General features: G+C 37.1%; 1 pseudogene; it reads right to left on the bottom strand.

Annotated features, from left to right (window-relative positions):
• Nucleotides 1-7,856: 7,856 nt before the first annotated feature.
• On the bottom strand, nucleotides 7,857-14,783 carry LOC139183487 (small ribosomal subunit protein eS6 pseudogene; annotated as a pseudogene).
• Between the last annotated feature and the right edge of the window lie 5,611 nt (nucleotides 14,784-20,394).

Below are 20,394 nucleotides of genomic sequence, written 5' to 3'. Positions count from 1 at the left end.
TCCAACACGACTAAGCAACTGAACTGAACTGTAGCCTTAAGGATAGTTGCATTGTCCTCACATTGCACTAAATAGATATTAAAATCTTTAAAAGATAAAATAAGAGGGTAGCTCACCACTTCTCTCCTTTTCACAAATCTTCCCAAGGGCCAAATACTGGCACAGAAATAAATGGCTGTGGCATTATTTACAGAGAGATACAGGCTAAATGTAATCCAGTACGTGGATTGGGATATAATTAAATATGATATGTGGCAGGAAAATGTATAGATATAACCACATAATTAAGTCAATTCAGTTTAAAAACAGGAAAGCTGCATTTAAATCAACCAAAAGCATTAAAATTTGTTTTAAGAAATAATTACTATTCGTGACAGGGTTTTTAAGAAATCACAATCTCTAAATATGTTTATGTGTTTTGTTATTTTTATTTGGTCTCTTTTTTTTCTAGTTTTAACTTTTTAATGGAAGTATTCCAATATAAAATGATACTATTTTGAGTGACTATTATTTTAAAGTTTCAGAAACTTTATCTCTAGCTAACATGTGTAAGACAAATGTAATTATTTTGCCAGTGGACAACGTAACCTGATTGACTTGAAGTGGAAATATTGATTTCTATGGAATACTTCCCAATAACATTGTGATCTGGGAACTCTAATTACAAAACTCTCAATCCACTTACAAATATATTTGGAGATTGGTCGCTTCCAAATTATTGCCTCTGGTAAACATTCTATTTTTTCACATTGACATAAATATCACTTAAAATAATTCACTTTTATATGAAAATTCTTGTGTCAATATTAAACCTATTCGTAAGTGGTAAATAGCAAATACGTTATTTTCTTTCAAAATGAAAATGATAAACCAAATCCAAATGTTTCATTTATGATTCATTTCTTTTAAAAATTAAGATGAAAGACCGTACTCATTTTGCTGACAGATTTTATCAATTTTACTGATAGATGAATCTTTTTCATTAGGCGTAGGAACAGAGGAGTAAGTTTGAATTGGTATTGTAGCATCAAAGTACAGAGTAAGTGGCAGTAGAAATGTGGAGAGAAAACAACTTAGTTTTGGTGATTGAGAAGAAATCTTGTGAGAGCATTTTCAATTCAGATGGATAAGGACTAAAGTGAGCCACAAGCTAGGCTGTTGTCCATGAATTGTCTGTAGGGAAATGCACAGCTTCCTGCTCTGTTACAAAATAAGAAAAAAGAAAATATCTAAATCTGCTCAGAAATCAAATTGAAGGACACTGGAGGAATTATTATAAAGTACCAAACATTTGCATCTAGTCTGTCAGGTAAGAGAAATCTAAATAATTTAGTTCAGAGAAGGAAATAATTAAAAGTATAATGATTATTCTTCCTATTTTGAAAGATTGAAGGCAGCAGGAGATGGGGTTGATGATGGTTGGATGGCATCATTGACTCAATAGATGTAAGTCTGAGCAAACTCCAAGAGATAGTGAAGCACAGGGGAGCCTAGCATGCGGCAGCCCATGGGATTGCAAAGAGTCGGACATGACTTAGCAACTGAACAGCCACAACTTTGTCATAAGAGAAAAGAGTTCTCTCTTCCTCTTTCTGGATTTTGTTTTAGATAATATTTCCTAATACTGAACTACGTACCACATATTTTGACAAGTCAATAATTTTAATAAAGAATATAATAAACTAGATTTTCAATATACCCTAAGTATGCTTAAGGGACTGGTAATTTGCAAGAGTACATCAGATTTTTTGGTTGAGAAAGGAATATACATATTCATTTGATTAATTAACAAATTCATATTGTTTCCTGATAATTTTTTAATTTTGTTCTCAGTAGTAGGACCATAGGATATATAACTATGATTTAACTGCTTATATGTTGAAAATTGTGGCCCAATGACATATGATGGCCTCTAAATATTCAAATTGTGTTGACTTATAGGAAGTTATGGATTGATGTTAGTTTTGGATGGTCTTTGAAAGTATAAAATGAATAAGAGAATTTTTAAAATTTAGCTATTTATAAGAAATCTTAGATTATTTTCAGAGAATAGAAATAAGAATTTATAATGATGTAACAGAATTCTGTTTTGTCAAACATTAGGCAAGAACTGTTGTTTTTCAATTTCTGTGTTACTGAAGAATGCTAATGGTTTCAGAATGAAAAAGACTGGAAAATTAGAATTTTTTTGTATACTGTGGGTGGCATACAATTATTTTTCAGTAAAAGTTGTGTATAAATTTCATAAATTCTCTTAGGCATTTCAGTAAATATAGATATATTTCTTTCTAAATATTGCCAAGACATTTTCTTTTTGCATTGTCTAAAATAATTTAACTCTTTGTTTTTGGTAATTTGAATTGATAAGGATCGAGAATGGGTTTATTATGTGGAAGTAATGTTAGCACAATGAATTTTGCCCCACTCTTTATCCAATAGTCTGGATTAATTGAAAACATTTTGTTGTTGTTACTAAGAGTCTTAGATATAAAAAAGCATTTCACATGCCCCCAAATAACACCCTCTTTAGAAGTGATCTTGGGTGGCCTCAGCCTGCAATGGCTGGAGCAGGGCTTGGGTTTCCAGCAAGAGACTGAGGTGGTGATAGTTCCAGATCTTAGCCACTAGACCAGTGATCAGTGACAAGGGAAAGTGTCAAGTGAAAGCCTTTGGCTTTACAGAAAAGAACTTCCCCAAAGAAGGAAGTAGTGAAGAAGGTAAAGTATTTATTAAGAGGGGGAAAAAAAAACAGTACATGTGGATAGACCATGAGGTAGAGAGAGTCACTGAGTTGCATCCTTGTGGCAGTTTCAATGACTTTTATGGGGTATTTTGTCCATGTTTCCTTTGGCCAATCATTTTGATTTGCCTGGTTCACAGATCTTTTTGGTATATCGTAGGATCCTCCCTTGTGTGCACATGCATCTCTTAGCCGAGATGGATTTTACCAAAAAGGCATCTGGATATAGCATCCCTTATCATTGTTCCCTGTTTGGCCTGCAAGGAACCTTTTTCTGTGCATGTGTGGTCTCAGAGGTTTCTTGATTTCAGAACGAAAAATATGTGGTCTGGGCAGGGCCCAGCCTCCTCATCTTAATTGTTCTGCTAGTCTTGTCTTGGAGTTTTTGTCCATAGGAAATGAATCTGCAATCACTTTACCCTGGGAGGGTCCATCTGCCTCCTGCCTCAGAAGGACTTCAGTTATTAGACTACAGAGGAGTGCTACTGGAGGTGATGAAAGAGGATATTAAACTATAAAGTTTGCTAAAACATGAGACTTATCTAAAAAGGATCTACTTGCTGAGGAAAGAGGCCACTGTGTCTTCTCTCAGTCAAAACTCTCCAGGGTTTCTTATAGAAACACTTTTCTATATCTAAATTGTCCTATCCTGTTTCTCTTTTCCATTAACCTTAACATGATAATAGGTAATATTGGCAGGTTCTATATAGTGATTAACACTAATATACAATTGCACTCATCTCACATGCTAGGAAAGTAATGCTCAAAATTCTCCAAGCCAGGGTTCAGCAATACGTGAACCGTGAACCTCCAGATGTTCAAGCTGGTTTTACAAAAGGCAGAGGAACCAGAGATCAAATTGCCAACATCCGCTGGATCATGGAAAAAGCAAGAGAGTTCCAGAAAAACATCTATTTCAGGTTTAGTGACTATGCCAAAGCCTTTGACTGTGTGGATCACAATAAACTGTGGAAAATTCTGAAAGAGATGGGAATACAGACCACCTGACCTGCCTCTTGAGAAACCTGTATGCAGATCAGGAAGCAACAGTTAGAACTGGACATGGAACAACAGACTGGTTACAAATAGGAAAAGGAGTATATCAAGGCTGTATATTGTCACCCTGCTTTATTTAACTTATATGCAGAGTACATCATGAGAAACGCTGGGCTGGAGGAAGCAGAAGGTGGAATCAAGATTGCCGGGAGAAATATCAATAACCTCAGATATGCAGATGACACCACCCTTATGGCAGAAAGTGAAGAAGAACTAAAAGCCTCTTGATGAAAGTGAAAGGGAAGAGTGAAAAAGTTGGCTTAAAGCTCAACATTCAGAAAACGAAGATCATGGCATCTGGTCCCATCACTTCATGGGAAATAGATGAAACAGTGGTTGACTATTTTTCTTGGCTCCAAAATCACTGCAGATGGTGATTGCAGCCATGAAATTAAAAGACGCTTACTCCTTGCAAGGAAAGTTATGACCAACCTAGACAGCATATTAAAAAGTAGAGACATTACTTTGTCAACAAAGTTCCGTCTAGTCAGGGCTATGGTTTTTCCAGTGGTCATGTATGGATGTGAGAGTTGGACTATAAAGAAAGCTGAGTGGCGAAGAATTGATGCTTTTGAACTGTGGTGTTGGAGAAGACTCTTGAGCATCCCTTGGACTGCAAGGAGATCCAAGCAATCTATCCTAAAAGAGATTATTTCTGGGTATTCACTGGAGGGACTGATGTTGACGCTGAAACTCCAATACTTTGGTCACCTGATACAAAGAGCTGACTCATTGGAAAAGACCCTGATGCTGGGAAAGATTGAGGGCAGGAGGAGAAGGGGACGACAGAGGATTAGATGGTTGGATGGCATCACTGACTCTATGGACATGGGTTTGGATGGACTCTGGGAGTTGGTGATGGACAGGGAGGCCTGGCGTGCTGCGGGTTGCAAAGGGTCAGACACGACTGAGTGAATGAACTGAACTGAACTGAACAGAACAATTAAGAGAACGAATGCCATTCCCTAAGGAATATTATTGGTAGGTTATTGAAAACCATGTGTAATTCACTTATACACACACGCAAATAAATTAACTGTAATAAGTATTCACATTTAGAGAAAAAGTGCGTACTTGCTGCTGCTGCTGCTAAGTCGCTTCAGTCGTGTCCGACTCTGTGCGACCCCAGAGACGGCAGCCCACCAGGCTTCCCTGTCCCTGGGATTCTCCAGGCAAGAACACTGGAGTGGGTTGCCGTTTCCTTCTCCAATGTATGAAAGTGAAAAGTGAAAGTGAAATTGCTTAGTCGTGTCCGACTCCTAGCGACCCCATAGACTGCAGTGCACCAGGCCCCTCCGTCCATGGGATTTTCCAGGCAAGAGTACTGGAGTGGGGTGCCATTGCCTTCTCTGAAAGTGCATACTTGGTTCATGCAATTGGAAAAGAAAGGTAAGAAATCTATGAAATAGTAATGGCATCTACCTTGTCACTTCAGGAAGGAAATGAGCACGCTCAATTGTTCTTTATAGGAGCCCTGAAATAACCCAAGGGTGTCGAACACATCAAGACTTTGATTGCAAGTTTTATGTAAAAGAGCTGACTTTGATTAAAATGTTATGCAATATAATTGTTCTAGTCACTTAAAGTCTTAAAGACAAAGAGTAATTCTTACTTGGACTAGACCATAAAGTGATTTCTCTAAGACTGATTTCACACACAAAAATGTCTAAAGCAAAAGTTTTCTCTAACTCCCAAATACTGGAGTATAGACATCATATGTAATATAGGTATTAAAGAGGAGATCAAGGACCATTAGATGTTTCAGTTTGCCTTTGCCATTTCCCTGATGAACTTCCATAAGGATACCTTGACTTTATATTTCTGGATGAAACTAACAATTAAATGCAGAGATGGAATATTGTTTCATTTTGCCCTTTCATGAATATTCTTTTGTTTACCTTTGGTCAAGCAAAATCTCAGCTTGACTGGTTTCCTAACATTAAATCTTCAAATACAAAAGGCAGCAGAATTCTTACATGCTTTTATTCTTCTTAAGAAATGTTCTGATCACATCACAGTCTTTGATACTTTTCAGATATTCTATGGTATTGCTTTAGTTGCACAAGGATTTAGAAAAAAGAGGAAGTTGTGCTTGCTTTATTCGGAGGAATATGGAACTTTGTACAGTTTGCTTTGACATCATGCTCATTCACAGTTTTGAATTTATGAAGAATTATCCACATTATCCTTGCAGATCCCACTCCTTTGCCTAGAAGTACTCTGCCTTGCTCACCAGAGGGTTAAAAGGAACCTAGTTTTCTGAGATTTATTCACACACTGGTATCTTTTACTACATCTGCCTTGGTATTACAATTTCCAGTATTGCATCTTGGTTGGCAGTAAAAATAGACAGTGACTTGTGATGTCAAGTATGTTATAGGACATGGCAAAAATTGGAAAATTTATACCAATATTATAGTCTCTCAAGGCAAAAGCTACCCAGCTCTTAAATAACCCAGGAATTGGTCCATGGTAATAAGAACAAAAGTTTTTCTCTTAAATTTAGCAAAGCTGAATTAAATTCATGAATATAGGAAATCCCAAATTTTCATAAGAATATTTTCACATGGTCCAAGTTTCCAACTTGTAGGAAAATATCACAAACCACTGGGGAAGAAATCAATTCTTCAAGAAGAAAGGTGAAAATTTACTATGAAGGAGAATGAATCTTTGTCTAACATCAGACTAATATGAAATACAGCATGTTCGTATTTAATATGATGCTTAAAATCAAAAAGAAAAATAAGTACAAATATGAGTTTTGTTCAGGTTTAAGGTTTATCATGAGTATCAGAAATTTACTGTTATTTGATTGTTTATTTTTTACAGTTGTTTCAGATGACTCAGTGGTAAAGAATCTGCCTGCATTGCAGAAGTCATGGGTTGATCCCTGGGTGGGGAATATCACCTGGAGGAGAGCATGCAACCCATTCCAGTATTCTTGCCTGGGGAATCTCCATGGACAGAGGAGCCTGGTGGGCAGTAGTCCATAGGTTCACAAAGAGTCAGACACACTGAAGCAACTGAGCATGCACATGCATATATACATGTATCTATGTATATAATTTATCCTGACAGTTCTGTTTTGGTTTTAACTAGGAGATACACACAAATAATTGAGGCAGCTGTAAAAAGAAACAGGGAACTCCCCTCTCATTGTGTAGTACAGATAGAACTAGGAGATGAGATCGGGCCATATGATTCTGTGGGAGGTAATATACTTTCACAAAGAAATTATGGAGCTGATAAATCCTATCTCTAAAACCCTACTTCCCCCTTCACCCTTACAGTTACATAAATCATAAAACAATGACAAGCTAAATGTTCAGAGTTATTTTCATTTTGATAGGGTATCTTAAAGAGCCAAACCCTTACATGGATCCAGAGTTGACATTTGTTGGTCAATATCACAGTTAAGATATTATTGGCCAGGTACACCTGTCCATGTCCCTATTAAGAGGTTACCAAATACTGTTCTTCCCACTTGCTTGAAGCCTGATGCTGTGGCTTGCCTTAGGTACTTTCTCCAGAAAGGAATAGATAGCTGACATTGCTGAAGCATTAGAATAGAGCAGGGACAGTGGTAAGATTCCTGCTGTGTACTTTAATGATTCCTAGTGCTGGAAACTGGCAGAGAAAAAGAATCTCTCTATAGTACAGTTATCCACTAGGGGGAATTATTCCCTTTAGAAAATATAACCCAATTGATTGATATAAATCTATATATGTACAGTTATTTGCTGAGCATTTCCTGTGTTCCCAGCGCTGTATCATTCATGATAAGAAGAGAAATATAGGACACTGCTCAATTATTTAGAGCAAAAAAATTCATTTTTTGAAAAATTGCATTTCTGTTGCAAACTTATACTTTTCTAAAATTCAATAAAATAAATTACTAAGAAAATGAAATTAAAACCAATACAAGCCAAGTTGTTATTATATTCAAGAGAAAAATTTCATTTAACAAATACAATAAAAATGCATTACAAGGAAAAAAATTAAAAATATGTACATTGTTCATTGAAAATTGCATCACTGTGATTCAGACAGAAAATCACTATTACACTTGAACCTGTAGTGTCATAACAGAAATTAAAAGTTATGAGCAAAATAGAAATTCTCTGTATATTGAGAACCTATTTCACCCTTTGAAGAAATATCCTACACATCAAAATAGAACATTTTTAAAGTAACAATAAATTTGTTCCTTGCTTATTAATTTATTGAATATAGGTTCTCTCAAAAACAACTCTTATTTATAGAGAATGACATATATAAACTATTTCAGTTTTTTTTCAACTCATTCTAAATGAAATTACCTGATAGTCCGGTTGTTAGGACTCTGCCCTTCCATTGCTGGGGACTCAGGTTCTATTCCTGGTCAGGGAAATAAGATCCCACAAGCCACACAGGGCAGCAAAAATCAATCAATCAATCAATAAAATAAATAAATAAATAAACTAACTGTGGAGAAATCAGACTCACAACAATATGTTGATGGCAGTGAAAGTGGTTTTAAAGTAATTTCAGCAAGTTCAAGGTATTCATTTTTAACTTTTATCCAGGATGCTGTATTTTCAAAACTCATCTTCAATGCTTCATCAGCAGCTAGTGCCAACATTTTATACTGCAAGTTATTGCCAAACTTAATTTAACTTATGACGAAAGAAACTGATTTTAGATTTCATTAATATATGATAGGGCTTCCCTGGTGGCTCAAATGGTAAAGCGTCTGCCTGCAATGCGGGAGACCCTGGTTCGATTCCTGGCTCAGGAAGATCCCCTGGAGAAGGAAATGGCAATCCACTCCAGCACTCTTGCCTGGAAAATCCCATGGACGGAGGAGGCTGATAGGCTACAGTCCATGGGGTTGCAAAGAGTAGGATACGACTGAGAAGTGAATATTCTTTTGATGGAAAATTAACTTATATCATTCTATCAAATTCATAAGGTCCTTATTGATGATAACTTTCCACAGATAAAATTTATCAAGATCATTACCTGCTTGCTTAATAATTGTTATTAAATGCTGGACCACATAATAACACTTTTTTCTCAAAGATTCTCACCTTTGATTTTTACCTATAAGACTTACCTGCCATGAAAAACATATTGCATTTTTCCATTGCATGAATGTATTAAGATCACTAAAAGCTCCAAATTCCAAACAAATAACATGTCCTGAGGCTCAATTTATGATTTGAATATATTGACATTAAATTTTTTTTTCCATACCGTATACTGTTTCTTTCTGTCATCCAAATATTTTCTACAGAACTTTTCTCCTTGATGGCCATTGTACTTGAAAAATGCAACAATACTTTGTGATCAGCTTTCATATTATTTCCTAATAAAGAAAATAATCTGAAATGTGAAATTTCAGTTTCTAATATCATAATTTTTTACTACATCCTAAACACATTACTAAGGCTTCAGGTGGCACTAGTGGTAAAGAACCCACCTGCCAATGCAGAAGAATAAGAAACGTGGGTTCGAATCCTGGGTTGGGAGGATCCACTGGAGGAGGGCAGGGCAACCCACTCTAGTATCCTTGCCTGGAGAATTCCACGGACAGAGGAGCTTCAAGGGCTACAGTCCGTGAGGTCTCAAAGAGTCAGACATGACGGAAGTGATTTAGCATGCACACATGCAAACACATTATTTAGTGGAGTTAACATTTTTCTTTTACTATCAAAACATTCCAATGAAGTAAGGCAGTTGTGGGGATTAATACTCCAGAACCAGAAAAACTGGCTAATTACTCCAGAATGCTTCCTTGGCTTTGGAACTGTAGCAAGAGCATATTCCTACACAAGATTTGAACTCCAAACTATTTTTATGCACTTCATGTATAGTTGTGTTTTTTTAACAATGAAGCTAAAAAGTGTTCGGGCAAATTGCACTTATACTGAAAAGACTGCCAATGCTAAGAATATCTCTGGATTTTTAAAATTGCATTAAAAAGTACTTTACTAGCTTTACTTATCCTCTGAGTTAGTATTCCATGTCATTAGTTTGTTTCTTAAGTTGATGTATAGCGTCACTGAAAATTTGCACTGAACTATCTTCTTTGCTGAAGTTCCACCCACTGTTTTTCATGCTAATGCCTGAGGAGTGGGCTTGCATTAAAAATTCAGCAGTTAAGTATACATATGCTTTTAGTGTTAGCAATTCACAGAGCTACTTATAATAAACTCACAACATACTAATGGTTACATATAAAATATTAAACATTCTTTCCATCACCTTTTTAACTCAATACTATTTCTTTTTTTATAGAGCACTTTTGGTTTTTAATCTTTCTTTATGTTTTGAGTTTAAAAGCTATTTAAGTTTCATTGTTTCCTTTGCCCCATTAGCCAGCACATTAGCTAGAACATATTAATGTTGGAACTTCATCATCAATTATTGATATTAAACAGGCTTTATAATACAGTATATAGTATCCTATATAGTATAATATAATAATATATATAGTATAATATAAATACTTTGGATCTTCATTTCTTCACAACCATAATTTAGTTTATGACTGTTGCTGTATTTTGAAAAGGTGTATCTTGACAAAAATGTCTGATGTCCTACATCCCCATAATTAAATTAGAATTTAAAATAACAGAAAATTTTCTTCCCTAATTTAGCTAAGAATATTAAACTGAAATCTGAAACCAGGTTTGATTAAAAATTAAAACAATTCTAAAAATGTCAAAAATATAAATATACATTGAGATGTTCTCACATATTTCTATAAATTTGGTCAAACTCAGTTACAGACTGTAATGCGGTTTGAGTGAGTGTGACCAGCCTGCATGTCCTGCTTTATACTACCCACAGAGCCAGTTTGGAAGTATGAAAACTGCAAAAAGAAATGCACTGATCATATGCTTGAATGTCATGGCCATGCCAAATTACTGTAAAAACGTCTGAATCCCTTTTTGTCCCTCAACTTATACTGTCACAGCCTATAAGAGATGGTTCATGGATCCACCCAGGAACATGGGCCACATTTTTGAGTGTCGTTTAGTTATGATTCCTGAAAGGTAAACCAAATGCTGAACCACCCTGTGAGTGTGGATCATGTGTGTGTATGAGAGATATGAGCGTTAACATGAGGAAGAGCAACTGTAGAAGGTGGAGAATCTTGAGATACAAATAAAGGGATTTCATCTTGTACCACAGGTACCTGGAAGCCGGATTCTTAAGTAGGAGTAATAGGATGATTGTCATGTTTTAGCAACCTGTGCTCTGGCAGGATGTTAGAACTTCATGAGGCTCTTGTGCCACCTAAATATTTTACAGATAAGAAAAATATTTTGCAAATAATTTACCAACAGAACTATGGCTAAGCCCTCCAAACAGAGCATATTAGATTTATAAGGATGGTTTTGAAAAAAAAGGTAAATACAGTGCACACAGGAAAGAGTTTCTACACCTCATCACGTTTCAAGTTAGGTGACATTGTAATGCCAAGAACAGTTAAATTTACAAGGACACTGTAGAAGACCTTAACTCAACCCTCTCTGAGAAAAGTTCTCTGATATTTAATTGTCTTTACAGAATTACTCTTCATTCAATGACTTGGGCAGTTTTCAGGTCAGTCCATTCCCAACAGCTATGTGACATGAATTAACCATGACTGCTGAAGTGTGAAGAAATTAAGCAACTGCAGAAGACATTAGGAAACCATAAAAATTCAAAGACTAAAAGTGGCAAAGTAAAGTTGAAAATGGCCCACTTTTATTCTTTTAAGGTAACATTTCACTAATGTATATAAACTTGGAAATGGCAGGGCAGACTCATTACCTTACAGAGAAATTTGTGAGTGCTTATTATGGTAGAAGTAGTTTGAGTTTATCTGAAACTGCTAATTCTTTCACAAGTATACTAGATATTGTAAGTTGCCTATTAAGCAATCATTTCCAGTGTTTTCATTTGGTATCTATTACTTTACCATTTAAATAAGATCACTGGGAAAAGTCAGAGGCAGGAGGGAAAAAGAGCTTCTCAGGTGGCACAGTGATCAAAAATCTGCCTGCCAATGCAAGAGATACAGGAGATGTGGGTTCAGTCCCTGGGTTAGGAAGATACCCTGCAGTAGGAAATGGCAACTCACTCCAGTATTCTTGCCTGGAAAATTCCATGGGCAGAGGAGTCTGAAGGGTTACATGAATTCCAAAGAGTTCACACAACTTGGAGAGTGAGCACTCACACATGCAGGAAAGAATAATGGACCACAACTTAGAGAGAGGGATACAAATGGGATACAATTTGAACCTACGATCTTAAGTCATCCCACAGTTATCTCCTATTACACAATATCAAACTCACACAAAAATTACATTCTTTGAGAGAATGAATGGAGAAACTTATTTAATGGCAGAAGTAAACTCAGAAGAATGAGGACTGCTAGATAATAACTGATTGTACATAGTTATTTTTCTTTATAGGGTCACTTGTGGAAATAGTGGTCAGGAAAAAAAAGGCTAGAATTCTTATATATGCAGAATACATCATGAGAAATGCTGGTCTGGATGAAGCACAAGCTGGAATAAAGATTGCTCGGAGAAATATCAATAACCTCAGATATGTAGATGACATCACCCTTATGGCAGAAAGCAAAGAGGAACTAAAGAGCATCTTGATGAAGGTAAAAAAGGAGAGTGAATAAGGTGGCTTAAAACTCAACATTCAAAAAACTAAGATCATGGCATCCAGTCCCACCACTTCATGGCAAATTGTGTGTGTTGTGTTAGTTAGTCAGGTCTGACTCTTTGTGACACCTAGGACTATAGCCCACCAGACTCATTCATCCGTGGAATTCTCCAGGCAAGAATATTGGAGTGGGTTTCCATTTCCGTCTCCATCATGGCAAATAGATGGGGAAATAATGGAAACAGTGACAGATTCTATTTTCCTGGGCTCCAAAATCACTGCAGATGGTAACTGTAGCCATGAAATTAAAAGATACTTGCTCCTTGGAAGAAAAGTTATGACAAATCTAGACAGCATATTAAAAAGCAGAGACATTACTTTTTGGCAAAGATCTGTATAGTCAAAGCTATGGCTTTTCCAGTAGTCATGTATAGATGTGAGAGTTGGACCATGAAGAAAGCTGAGAGCCGAAGAATTGATGCTTTTGAACTGTGGTGATGGAGAAGACTCTTGACTCTTGGACTGCAAAGATATCAAACTAGTCAATCCTAAAGGAAATTAGTTCTGAATATTTATTGGAAGGACTGATGCTGAAGCTGAAGCTCCAGTACTTTGGCCACTTTATATGAAGAGTTGACTCGTTAGAAAAGACCCTGATGCTGGGAAAGATTGAAGGCAGGAAGAGAAGGGGGTAACAGAGGACGAGATAGTTGGATGGCATCATTGACTCAATAGACATGAGTTTGAGCAAGTTCTGGGAGATGGTGAAGGACAGAGAAGCCTGGTGTGCTGCAGTCCATTGGGTTGTAAAGAGTTGGTCATGACTGAGCGACTGAACAACAACAAGCTCTGTTCGACCAATGGATTCAGTCAGTTCTCTGTTCCTATGGTTTGCATGCCACTGCATCTTAAGATAGCCTTTGTAAATGAATCATTCCTTAGAATGGAAGCCCCCAACAGAAGTTAACTTCATATTGTCAGGAACATTTACTTATTTATTTTCTTATTGATTAATTAATTTAAGAAATATTAATTGAAACTCTACCATGCACAAAGTATAATCTGCATTACTGGAGGTACCATAAAGGTATACTCTGTGGGACTTTCATTCTACTTGGATAGAAAAGTAAGAAAAAAGTAAGCAAAAATGTGAATAAAATAATTTCAAAAAGTAATGAAATTCAAGCACAGTTTTGTGATACGAAATTGGGGATGGAGTAGTGGCCCATCAAAGAGGATGATCACAGAGGGCCTAAGGAAATATACTTTATTTATTTATTTTTTGATGTCTGATCTTATTTATTTGTTACTCTTAGAACATCTCATTTTTGACTGGACTCAGACTTGGAGAAGGAAATGGCAACCCACTCCAGTGTTCTTGCGTGGAGAGTCCCAGGGACGGCGGAGCCTGGTGGGCAGCCGTCTATGGGGTCGCACAGAGTCGGACACGACTGAAGCGACTTAGCAGCAGCAGCAGCAGACTTAGAAGGAAATGGCAACCCACTCCAGTGTTCTTGCGTGGAGAGTCCCAGGGACGGCGGAGCCTGGTGGGCTGCTGTCTATGGGGTCGCACAGAGTCGGACACGACTGAAGTGACTTAGCCGCAGACTTAGAAGTAGAAGCTCTCAGAGAGGACAGCCTCCATCTCTTGGCAATCTGTTCCTGCCGTTTTTCTTTGGCCTCCTTCATTCTCTTGGCCAAAAGTTTAGCATATTCTGCAGCCTCGTCTTTATTTTTCTTAGTACGCTGTTTCTTCAGAGCAATATGCCGGTGTTTGTGTTGCAGAACTCGTGGAGTCACCAGACGCTGAATCTTGGGTGCTTTAGTCCTAGGTTTCTTACCGTCTTTGTTTAGGGGCTTTCGCATAACATACTGGTGGACATCATCTTCTTTTAGAGAGATTGAAAAGTTTGTGGATTCTGCTAGCTCTTTTGGGACCCAGGCGATGAAGCACTATAGTATCAGTGAGTCCAGGAATATCCTTCTCCCCTTTTTTCACGATGACCAAATTGAGAACCCTCAGATTGGCATCCATAATGCAACCCCGTACAAATTTGCACTTTCTCCAGTCCTCCTTGGTCTGTAACAGGAATGCCCCTTACTCAGTAGCAGGCAAACTCGGCCATGGGTCAAGACATCCTACTTCATGGGGAAACCCTGCTTATCGTTCCCGCCACTGATTCGGACCACCGAACCCTTCCATTCTTCACCCAGAGCGTCAGCATCAACTTCTGTGGCCATACACTTCTTGTAGAAAGCTACGAAGTTTTCATTCATCATCCACTTCAATGGGCTTCTGGCAGCCAGTGGCCAGGAAAGAGATGTTCAGCTTCATTCTGAAGTGGCCAACAGCCTCCGAGGCACCACGAAAAAGAGCAGGAAATATACTTTAAGTGAGAACTGAATGATGAAGGGGCAGACAAATGAAGAGCAGACTAATTCCCTTCCTGTTAGATAGGGACCATAAATTCAAAGCCCCAATAGTGGAAAGAACTGGAATCTAATTTGTCAAATTTGTCATTGAATCCCCAGTACCTGGGAAATACTGAACACACATTAAGTATTTATTAAATGATCTTTAACAATTTTTTTTACACTTAAAAAAAATTTTTTTTTACACTTAAAAAAAATTTTTTTTTGAAGGATACAATTTTTTTTTTTTTTTAACATTTGGAAAGTTTGAACAAGAGAGAAGGGAACACATGTATACCTGTGGCAGATTCGTTTTGATATATGGCAAAACCAATACAATGTTGTAAAGTTAACTATTTTTTCTAATTTTGTATGGAGAGTAACATTTACAAAGCAAGTAAATACATAAAGTGGAACAAGTGCTATAAATAAAATTTCTATTTTCTATAAGGCCCTATGGTTAATAAAATAAGGTAAGGGCAGGCAATCAAGAAAGGCTCCCCCAAAGTACCATTTAATGGATTGTTTATGTAAATATAAAATGAATAAATAGAGCTTTATGAATAAAAAAAATAAAAACAATAGAGAAGCTTAAATGAATAGGGCTATGTACACATTTGAAGAAGTTGAAAGTCATAGAAGAACCATATGCTTGTATGGGTTTTGTCATAGCTTTTATTCCACAATGTACTGTTTATTAATTCAATATACCAATGTGTTCTCAAACTTACAAGCAGTTTTATTATATTGATTTCTATTCAGTTCAGTTTAGTTCAGTTCATTCACTCAGTTGTGTCTGACTCTTTGTGACCCCATGAACCACAGCAGGCCAGGCCTCCCTGTCCATCACCAACTCCCAGAGTCCACCCAAACCCATGTCCATTGTGGCAGTGATGCCATCCAACCGTCTCATCCTCTGTCTTCCCCTTCTCCTCCTGCCCACAATCTTTCCCAGCATTGGGGTCTTTTCCAATGAGTCAGCTCTCTGCATCAGGTGGCCAAAGTATTGGAGTTTCAGCTTCAACACCAGTCCCTCCAAGGAACACCCAGGACTGTTCCCCTTTTGGATGTACTGATTGGATCTCCTTGCAGTCCAAGGGACTCTTAAGAGTCTTCTCCAACACCACAGTTCAAAAGCATCAATTCTTCGGTGCTCAGCTTTCTTTATAGTCCAACTCTCACATCCATACATGACTACTGGAAAAACAATAGCCTTGACTAGATGGACCTTTGTTTGCAAAGTAATGTCCCTGCTCTTTAATATGCTGTCTAGGTTGGTCATAACTTTCCTTCCAAGGAGTAAGCGTCTTTTAATTTCATGGCTGCAATTACCATCTGCAGTGATTTTGGAGCCCAGAAAAATCTTAGTTTTCTGAATGTTGAGCTTTAAGCTAACTTTTTTATTCTCCTCTTTCACTTTCATCAAGAGGCTCTTTAGTTCTTCTTCACTTTCTGCCATAAGGGTGGTGTCATCTGCATATCTGAGTTTATTGATCCCTGCAATCTTGATTCCAGCTTGTGCTTCCTCCAGCCCAGCGTTTCTCATGATGTACTCTGCATATGAGTTAAATAAGCAGGGTGACAATATAGAAACTTGATGTACTCCTTTTCCTATTTGGAACCAGTCTGTTTTTCCATGTCCAGTTCTAACTGTTGCTTCCTGACCTGCATACAGGTTTTTCAAGATATGAGAAAATTTTACTAACTTCATAATAAACAATGTGGGAGTTTTTACTTAAACTTTAATTGGATACAAATGTTGATGTGAGAGGATGGGAACATATAAAAATGAACATTTATGTAGGGGGAAAAGCTAAGCATGGGAAAAATCTGTCACATAGGCTAGGAGCAATATCTTTTAAATGCATGTTATGGATAATTTTACCATCTAAGTTTTTGTTAAGACAAGTTTATATCTTTCCTAATGAATTATGAAAGGTGTTTAAATTGGAAAATAAATAAGAGAAGTAATGATGAATTGTAAAATGCTGATGTTGAAAATACTCAGATGCATTCAATTATTTTTAGCATATTGTAATTTCTGAAAGGCTGAAACTGCTTCTCTTATTGAAAACTTCCCACCTGGCTAGGTAGAATTATTTAAATAGTAATGCTTGAAACTAGTCTTTGTGTAGAAACTGTTAACAAACATAGGGAGTGATTTTTATCATAGGATTGAGTCTGTCATCCTCCTACTATTGTAATTTCACATTTGTCACCATAGCAAAATCTAAAATTACTTTTGTGCTCTACCTACCTCTCAGTATTACTTAAATAATAAATATCAAAGACTGCTTTGCCTGAAACTTAGATTTAACTTGAAGTAGTAAATTTCTATTTAAAAGAAAATATGCTATTCTTGTTCAGAAATCTAGCTTCAAATCATTTCTCCCCAGTGAAGTGTGCTTTTATTGTTTATGTATTTCCTACTCTAACTGTTGAAAAATTGTTGATATTTATTATTTAAATTACTGCCATGTACACAAGAGTCTTAAATTTGATTCACATGGTGTCGACAATAACTTTAAAACTTTAGAAATTTCCCTACATGATACCATGTCCTACCTATAAAAAGTATAATCCAATGTGAACATCAAGTAGTTTATTAACTAGATATAACAGCAAGGCAATAGAAATGGAAGAAATCGTTGATGGTTTCTTCCATGGGGCCTTAAAATCATGAAAGCATATGCAATTTATGTCTTGGCCACAAGTTACTGTTTGTAATTTCCTTCAGGTTACAGAGTCTTTCTAAATTCAGTAGATATTAATAACTTTTCTTCAATGGGTGATTTAATTAATTGTTGGTATTTGGAAAGGTAGATTAGAAAAGAGTGAGAAGCTGGAAAATGCTGATCAACAAAATAAGCACAGATGGTTCTACCTGGCATATAAAGAGTTTAGAAACTGTCCCTCCATCCTAAAAACATTAGAAAGGTGAATAAAATGAAAAATTAACAAATCTCCATAGATTTCTCAGAATGAGGTCACAGGACAAACCATTGTATTTAAAATTGGAGAGAGAAACAGGCAGATACAGAGACCAGAGCAGAACCGCAAGAGCTGAAACTCCATAGGACCAGTACTGGTGTAGGGAAACCTGAGCTATAATTAATGAATTGCTAGAGACTCAGTGTGGAGACAATAGATAGAAAAACTCCAAGGGGACCCAGTCACAGGGGGCGCCTACACTTCTGTGAGTTTAACTCCAGGAGCCCCATTAGGTTCTTGCAGTGGAGAAAAATTCCCTCCTGTTTCCAGCAGGAGAAAGAGAAATGGAGCTATTTTGAAATATGCCTCTTCTATCTCCCAAACTACAAAAGTCTGATGAAAGATATTAAGGACCTTAAGAAGTGGAGAAAGAGTCTATGTTCATGTATAAGAAAACTCAATATGTCAAGATGTCAGTTCTTATTTTGTGGCTATCAACAAGTTGATTCTAAATTTTTTATAGAGGACCAAAAAATTCAGAATAGTCAACACAGCATTGAAAGAGAAGAACAAAGTCAGAGGACTTACACAACCCAACTTCAAGACTTTCTACGAAGCTATAGTAACCAAAATGATGAGGTATTGGAAAAAAAATACAAATATAATAGAACAAAGAGAGTTTTTTCATCAAATAGTGCTGGAATAACTGTACATGCACATACAAAAATTTAGAGACTGACTTTATATCCATCACAAAAATAGCTCAAAATGGATCACAAACTAAATAAAAAATCTAAGAGTATAAAACTCTTAGGACATAAGAAAAAATCTGCATAATCTTGGATCTAGTAATGACTTTCTAGATATAACACTAAAATAACAATCCATGAAAGAAAGAATTGATAAGCTGGACTTAATTAAAGTTGAAAAATTCTGCTCTGCAAAAGACATTGTCAAGAGAATGAGAAGGCAAGCTAAAGACCAGGGAAAGCATTTGCAAAAGACACATCTGAAAAAGGACTATATCCAAAATACAGGGTACTTTTAACTCAACACAAGAAAATGAGCAAGCTAATTGAAACATAGGCAAAAGATTTGAACACCAAAACCTCACCAAAGAAGATAAACCGAAGGCAAGGAATCATTTGAAAAAATGTTCAACATCATTAAGTCGTTCAGTTCATTTCAGTTCAGTCACTCAGTCATGTCCAACTCTTTGCAACCCCATGAACCGCAGCACACCAGGCCTCCCTGTCCATCACCAACTCTTGGAGTTTACCCAAACTCATGTCCATCGAGTTGGTGATGCCATCCAGCCATCTCATCCTCTGTCATCCCCTTCTCCTCCTGCCCCCAATCCCTCCCAGCATCAGGGTCTTTTCCAATGAGTCAACTCTTCGTGTGAGGTGGCCAAATTATTGGAGTTTCAGCCTCAGCATTATTCCTTCCAATGAACACCCAGGACTGATCTCTTTTAGGATGGACTGTTTGGATCTCCTTGCAGTCCAAGGGACTCTCAAGAGTCTTTTCCAACACCACAGTTCAAAAGCATCAATTCTATATATGGAATTTAGAAAGATGGTAACAATAACCCTGTTTACGAGACAGCAAAAGAGACACTGATGTATAGAACAGTCTTATGGACTCTGTGGGAGAGGGAGAGGGTGGGAAGATTTGGGAGAATGGCATTGAAACATGTATAATATCATGTATGAAACGAGTTGCCAGTCCAGGTTCGATGCACGATACTGGATGCTTGGGGCTAGTGCACTGGGACGACCCAGAGGGATGGTATGGGGAGGGAGGAGGGAGGAGGGTTCAGGATGGGGAACACATGTATACCTGTGGCGTATTCATTTTGATATTTGGCAAAACTAATACAATTATGTAAAGTTTAAAAATAAAATTAAAAAAAAAACACATCAATTCTTCAGTGCTCAGCTTTCTTCACAGTCCAACTCTCACATCCGTACATGACCACTGGAAAAACCATAGCCTTGACTATTAGGAAATTACAAATTAAGACAATGAGATACCACTACACATCTATTGGAATGGCCAAAATATGAAGCAAGCAATACCAAATGCTGATGAGCATATGAAGCAACAGGAACTGCTGATGGGAATGAAATGATATAGCCACTTTGAATACAGCTTTGCAGTTTCCTACAAAGCTATACATACTCTTACCATATGATCCAGCAACTGCTCTCCTTATATTTAACCCAATGTGTTGGAAACTTTGGTCAACATGAAGTGAAGTGAAGTGAAGTCACTCAGTCATGTCCAACTCTTTGCGACCCCATGGACTGTAGCCTACCAGGCTCCTCTGTCCATAAGATTTTCCAGGTAAAAGTACTGGAGTGGGTTGCCATTTCCTTCTCCAGGGGATCTTCCCGACCCAGGGATTGAACTCGGGTCTCCCGCATTGTAGGCAGATGCTTTATCTTCTGAGCCACCAGGGAAGCCCATACACAGAGACTAGCAAATGAACATTTGTCACAACTTTGTTCATGATTGCCAAAACTCGGAAGTAACAAAGATGCCCTTCAGTAGGAGCATGGCTAAATAAACTCTGGCTGTTTCAGGTATATAATAGTCCA

This window comes from Bos indicus, chromosome 6, assembly GCF_029378745.1.
Source record: "Bos indicus isolate NIAB-ARS_2022 breed Sahiwal x Tharparkar chromosome 6, NIAB-ARS_B.indTharparkar_mat_pri_1.0, whole genome shotgun sequence".
NCBI classification, from domain to species: domain Eukaryota; kingdom Metazoa; phylum Chordata; class Mammalia; order Artiodactyla; family Bovidae; genus Bos; species Bos indicus.
Note: the sequence above shows the minus strand (reverse complement) of the source record. Positions and strands in the feature narration are given on the sequence as shown.